Below are 7,080 nucleotides of genomic sequence, written 5' to 3'. Positions count from 1 at the left end.
GGAGTGTGTACATTTTCCCTGTGTCTGCGTGTGTTTCCTCTGGGTGCTCTGGTTTCCTCCCACACTCCAAAGGCGTTCTGGTTAGGAAGTTGTGGGCATGCTATGTTGGCGCTGGAAGCATGGCGACACTTGCGGGCTGCCCCCAGAACACTCTACACAAAAGATCCATTTCACTGTGTGTTTTGATGTACATGTGACTAGTAAAGATATCTTATAACTTATCTTCTCTTGAATAAAACAGGACAAGATAATGAAAGTATAACTTTTTAACTTTCACATCTTATCCAGTTTTATTCATTGTTTGAGCACCAACCCACTTCTGTCACCTTACCCAACTAGCCATACTTCATTTTATCCAAACCTTATCCCAACCCCTGTTACCCAGTTTCTTTCCTGTCCCCCCCACCTGGTTCCACCTGCCTATCACCCACACACTCAACTCACTCAGTCCCCTCTCCCTCACTCACCTCCGTTCTCATTGGTCCAGCATCCCTCCCTTACTCTTCACCTTCCTTCCTTATCAGATTCCATAATCTGCAGCCCTTTGTTGTCTTCACTAATCACCTCCCAGCCTCTGTCTCTATCTCCACCCTTCCCTCCCAGCCTTAGTTCCATCTACCCATCAACTCCTTCTCACCTGGATCCACCTATCACTTGCCAGCACTTGCCTCACTCCCCCTCACCCTTTTATACTGGCTCCCTCCCTTTTACACTCTCAGTCATGCTGCAGGGTCTCAACCTGATATGTTGACTATCCCTTTGCACCCACATATGCTGCCTGACTCACTGAGTTCCTCCAGCAGTTTGTTTGTTGAACCATATGTCAGTCGTGATATAACCTATTCCCCCTTTAGAGTTGCATTACAGTCAGGCCTGAGTCAACTTTGTTCAATATGCAAACTTTACAGTGATGGATTGCAACCATGAGTCAGAATTCAGGCTAATTTTTCTACCCCTGATTTACAGACACTGAGGCCAATTGTCACAACTCAATCTGGTGTCCTGGCTGGGTCTGGCTTACGCTACACTAAACCCAACCTAAAGCCATAATTTTTATCTTTCACTGAATAACCTCACGAAGAGAACTTTTCCAAGTGTGCTCTGATGAACAATCCAGCCCATTGTCAGTGCAAAACAAAAAAAAAACGAGCTGTAAATTAAAGCATGAGAACATGTTTGAAATTAAATGGCAAATGACAGGAAATGAAAATAATCAGGCAAAGAACAGAGAAAGTCAGGACCAAGGTATCATAGAGTCAGTGATTATGTAACGCTGGATAAGTTTGGAAGAAACACTTGTAATGAGTCTTGCTGTAGCCGGCTTTAAATAAACATTGCACTGGTAATTACACAGTCAACACTTTCCACCTGCTTTATTTATTTAATCATTTATTTTCGGGCAATTCATGGATTGCATTCAGATGAACTTCTGTTTTAATATGGTACTTTTGCTCCCATTTTTATATGGATAGATTTAGTCGAAAGACTGTTTCAACTGCGAGAAAACTCCCATTGTTTGTACGAATGGTGTAAAACACTCTGGGGACGAGCAGAGGAATCCTGGATATTGATTGGCTGGTTAAATAGAGGCCTATTAGTTTCAGTGAGGCTAGATTGATTATACAGCAGTAGCTGGAGCACAGACGCAGAGAGAGCACTAGTAGAGCTATGTGACTGATAAGAGCTTGATCGCTCTGATACCTATCTCACTCTGGACACTGGAGGGTTTGGAGAGCTGTACGTTTCCACTCTCTTGCTGAACGCTGTCAGCATCCTAGATCCCCGTAGCTGAAGACATAAGGAGAGGGAGAGAGAAGCTCCTTGAAGAGGAAGACGCGAGAAAGACTGCACCTTGGAAAGCTTCTCTGCAACCGTTCAGCTCGGAGCATCTTAAAGAAGCTGCGAAAGGGACCGAGAGATCCCCTGAAGCTTAAAGGTGTTTTGAACCGGCGAAGAGCTTGAGTTAAAGCTGCACGAAGTATTGAAACAGCTGGTTTGCATTACTGTGAGTAAAATGAAATCCTTGATATCTACTTGCGGGGCGACCTGCAAAAAAAATTAATAATGGAGCTAGCGTGTAGGGAGGGACTGATCTGCTGGCCAGCTATGGGTGGAGAGATATTTTGGGGTGCTACTTAAAACACAAAGCGAAGCGATTGATTGTTACTTCTGGAGTACAGGGGAAGGTGAATCGGATGTTGAAAATGTCCGGTTACTCTCTAGTTCCTAGCTTCTCCACGAAAAGGGATACACTTGAAATGTCAAAGTTTCTTTTCGCATCTCTTTCCTTGCTCCCCGACATTTCCTCAGCCCCAGATGATCGGTTTGTACATCGGTACTGCAGTATTGCCAAGTAAGGTGCTTGCTGCATACAAGGGGGGACGCGAGATCCCCACTGCTACTGATGCACTTGCTATCGCTAAAACTTCTGCTCTTGATTTTTTTTAAAGATTTTTTTTTACCCCAGTCTAAAGAGAATGCGAATAGATGGCTCTGAGCCGATTTATTTATTTAAAAACAGCGATGCCGCTTCGGACTGCATTACCCTGCCGCTAACGGGTCTTGGATCGCTGAATAATACATAAAATAAACAGCAACGATAGAATAGTGAGCGAAATAAAAGTTGTGATAGACCCTTGAGCTTGCAAAAGAATTGGGTTTCCTATCAAGGTGTTCTTCTGGTTATGATGTGATGTACACTGTTATTCACGCAGGCTTATTCATTTCCTCGGTTTTGATCTGGGCTATGAGGACATGTATGTCATAAGCTGTAATAGTATGTCAGGCTTCACTGAAGTAGGGAGCTTGCACTGAACAATTAAATCACAAAGCATGGAGTATTCTGTGTTTCCAGCAAATGGTGAAATGTATTTTGTGTGTCAAGTGGGTCTCTCCTCTAGCAGAGGGAAATGTGGTATAAAATGGGTGGATTTTCTATTGCCGGTATCATCTGTAAAATATCTTAAATTATGGCTTGTTTATGTGAAAATGAAAGTATTTCCCTGAACTTTTTCTTTAACCTCACTAATGAGCATGGAAAAGGTGAGCATTCCCAAGTTTTTGTGTGTAAAGAAACCTTGTAAGAATGATGTAGAGTCCTGCTTTGCACAGATTGACGTAATTATACAGTAATACATTATTGATCCCAAAGAAGGTACAGGAATTGACAGTGAAACTATCTTTTGAAAGCTCTAATATTCTGTGATGGAGTAGTCTCTGCAGTCGCTAGGATGGTGTAATGTGCAAATCTCATTGCTGGGTCTTATTTGTATGTAGCATAAAATAGGGGAAAATTGTAACATTAACTTCTGAAAAATTCTTAAATGTTTACCAGCTAATTCTAATTGGATACCTTATTTGATAGAGGCTCAATGTCGCTAAACTTAGTAATAATTTTGCGTATATACACACATGTATATGTGTGCTCCATTTATCTTGGTATAACCTTAAAGCCATTAGTTTTTTTATGGATTTCTCTGCATGGCATACCAGCTGGAAGCAGGAGACTTTGACTGCAGGAAGTTCCAGTTGAAAGGATATTTTTTTTGTAGTTTCTATTGATATATTTTCTACAAATGTTTGTTTTATTATAACTTTATGCATTCCACTGCTTAAAATGTTAGCTGCTTCAGTAGAAGTAGCAATCAGTTGGTCCCTACTACAATTTTTAACCAGCTGTGACTTTTATAAGTACTAGATTTGTAAGGCAAAACCAACAGACAAGTGAATACAGAAATAAGGTAGCACAAGATGAGCAGATTTATCTGTCTTGAGTTTTATTCACAAGATACGAGGTTGAGATTGTACTGTACAATTTCTGCTTCCTGTGAAATACTGTTGTAGTAAAAACAACATAAAGGAGCTGGTGTATCGGAGGGCCAGGGTGTGAGGTTAAGCTTTTCTCTTGTGTCACAGTAATGTAGCTCTATTGTGCCAATGCATGAAGCAGTTCTATATTCAACATGCAAGAGTTTCACACACTAATTCATTACAGAGATGCCACTGGGGAAAAATACATCAAAGTATTGCAGAGTACAATCAGCAGGCTTGATTATTCCAGAGTTTGGAATAATGAAATGATTTTTTTTTTGTTGTTGTTTGAATTCTTGCTTTTATGACAATGGACATCATAGTGTTTAAACAGCTGATCATATTATATTGGATATCAGGTAGAGAGCAATCTGTCACCTTCTGTCCATTTCCGTGATGGAACAAAATCATCTGGCAGTTTAACTGAACTGAATTTTAAAAATAGATCAAAGGTAATCTAATGAAATGTTATCTTTGATCAGAACTAGTAATGTATTTTGAGTGGAAGAAATTCAACCACCTGTGGGTAGGTCTCATCACTTGGGGTGCTCTTTCACTTGGTTTCCCTCTCTCTTCCCACCTGCAGATATATAATAATTTTAATCAACCTTCAATGTGCAACCCTGCATAAGATTTTGATTTGTCTATGTGTACTTGGTTATGTCATCAACAGCGATGATTAAATAGAGATGGTAATGTGGGCTTCTAGGGAGCTGAGGTGCATCTGACTGTGTTGTTTGAAGGAAGCGGAGCCACGCTGGTTCCCATTGCTACTCCTTGCCCTACATTTTCCCTAGTGCTTTTTGATAAAGCCAAGAATGGGTGAACAGGACTTGATTTTGAAGGTTTGGTTCAGTTGGATACAGAAAATGCATCTAGGGCATTCAAGTATTTGCATGGCTGGAATGTGCTACAGTATAATTAACTAATTTGGATGTTTGGATCCAATCTCTTTCCCTCTGTCATTATTTTAAAATGCTATGGAAATATTTTGCAGATTAAGCACATGTAATGTCATATTTCAGGAAAAGTTTGCTGATTCAATATTTTCTGATCTTACAGTAAAAACAGATCGTATGTACATGTTTGTGTAATCTGAACTAAAATGAAAAATAAAGGTGTTTGGCTTTAAGACTGGGAAATACGGCAGGCAACAACTTTCTCGCTCATAATTGGTCAAATTGGCACAGTGGTAGAATTTGCAAGCATTGAAATGACTACTCCACGGATACCAGATTTTTTTTCCCAATTGAATATCTAGTTTAAAGCAGATTGTTTCAGGGTAATCTGGTGTCTGATACAAAAGAAAAGTGGGAGTAGGCCATCGTATCTGCTCCACTGTTTGAGAAAATAACTGATCTTGTACCTTGGTAATGACCCTAAATCCCTTTAATATCCAAAAATCTATCCCTTTTGTCTTAAATGCACAAGGTGATTGAGTCTCCACTGCCATTTTAGGTGCAGAGCCCTAAAGATACCCCACCCTCTGGGTGAAGAGGTTTCTTCTCAACTCTATCTTGAATGGTTGACCTCTTACTGAAACTATAATCCCTAGTTTTAGAGACCCTAGCTGGGGGTAAAAACGTAGAGTATACAAGCCATACCTGGTTACTCACAAAGGATGTCCACTATCTTAGGAGTCAATCTAATGAACTTTCTTACAAATATATTCTTTCATGGGGAGACCTAACCTGCACAATATTCTTGGTGTGGTATCACCAGGGTCCTACATAATTCTTGGGCTTCATGCACACTCCTTTGTAATGGCAGAAGAAATGTAAGACCTCACAAACAACTGCTTCATCAGATGCTCCAGCCCCATCTGTAGAAGTGTCTGTAGTTCTAATATTAACTTCAGTCAACATAGGAACCCATAAAATCAGAGTGGGAGCAAGTCATCCTTGAGTCTGAGGGACTACCTAAGAATAAGATGATGTAATTACAGTAAGATGTCATTTTTTTTTCTTGTCCTTCAATCCTCTTAAAGTTCACTGTATTATTTGTCTTCCTAATTGTTTGTTATGTGTGCACATTAACTTTCAGTGATTCGTACACCAGGACGCCAAAGTTCCTTCAAAGACCAACATCTTTCAATCTCTCTCTCTTTAGAAAAGAAGAATTTTTCTTTTGTATTCTCCACCAAAAAGATGACTTATTTTTTTTCTGCTCTAGTTCCACATCTTTGCCCATTCACTTGGCATATCTGTATCTCCTGAAACCCTTCTGTGTCCCCTCATTATGCACATAACTCAACTTTTATCAGTAAATGTATATCCTATAATTTAACCCCTCATCAAATCCTTGATTTATCTTGTGAACAGCCATGATCTCCGCTTCAATCCTTGTTCACCCTACAAGTCAGTCTTCCAACCTGGGAAAAAACCCTTATTCCTACTTGTTCTCTAGTCTGTAAAACAATCCATGGCCTATGCCAATATATTACCCTCAATCTTGTGCTCTACATTTGATTTTCTTGTATGGCTTACTGAAGGCCTTCTGGAAGTCCAAGTACAGGAGACTAATTGGTTCCCTCTATTCTTCTGTAAGTTACATTCTCAGGAACTCCAACTAATTTGTTAAACATAATTTCCCTTTTCATAAAAGTAAGGCAGAGGTATGAATTTAATATTTGCTCAGTGTTTTGGTTCCACTTCCCTAATAACATTATAGCATTTTCCCTGATAACTGATGTCTATGGAATTTTGGAAGTTAACAACCAGTGCATCCATTATCCTCATAGCCTCTTCTTTCAGTCTTGGGATACAGGTCATTGGCTTTTGGGAATTACTGACTTTCAGTCTCTTTACTTTCTCCCATTTTTATTTACGCTACTTTCTTTCACTTATTCATTCTAGAGCTGTTGGTCTCCCAACTATTTTTGGGGGTACTTCTGGGTTTTTTTTTGCTGTGAAGATGTCCGCAAGATGTGTTTAATTTCTCTGCTATTTTCTTATTCCCAATATATTTTTAATTTCAGTCTGTTAATCAGGCACATTAACTTCTTGACTAATCTTTCCCTTTTTGCATATTGGTAAAAGCTTCTGCAGTCTCTTTCTGCTTAAGAGAAAATTTGTTGGGGAGAGGTAGCTAGCAAATGTTCTTACCAGTGTTGAGCAAAACCAATTGAAATTAACTGACCTGGTCTCGTATTAAAATCAGTGTATTATGTTGTAACTACATCACCACAAAATTGAAACAACAGAACCTAGGTGGAAAGTTATCTGCAACAGTATGCTGATCAAATATGTGCATGTTGAAAAAATATGGTTG

The 7,080-nt window shown here is 39.5% G+C and overlaps 1 protein-coding gene across 1 annotated transcript in view; it reads left to right on the top strand.

Moving 5' to 3' along the window:
- Positions 1 to 1,694: 1,694 nt before the first annotated feature.
- Positions 1,695 to 7,080, top strand: part of LOC127570314 (cadherin-18-like) — a 480,238-nt gene continuing 474,852 nt past the window's right edge. The window contains exon 1 of the mRNA XM_052015743.1: positions 1,695 to 2,005. The gene's annotated coding sequence lies outside the window, so the exon portion shown is untranslated. The remainder of the gene's footprint in view (positions 2,006 to 7,080) is intronic.

This window comes from Pristis pectinata, chromosome 5, assembly GCF_009764475.1.
Source record: "Pristis pectinata isolate sPriPec2 chromosome 5, sPriPec2.1.pri, whole genome shotgun sequence".
Taxonomy (NCBI): Eukaryota; Metazoa; Chordata; class Chondrichthyes; order Rhinopristiformes; family Pristidae; genus Pristis; species Pristis pectinata.
The sequence above is the reverse complement of the archived record's forward strand: the minus strand, read 5'-3'. Positions and strand labels throughout refer to the sequence as shown.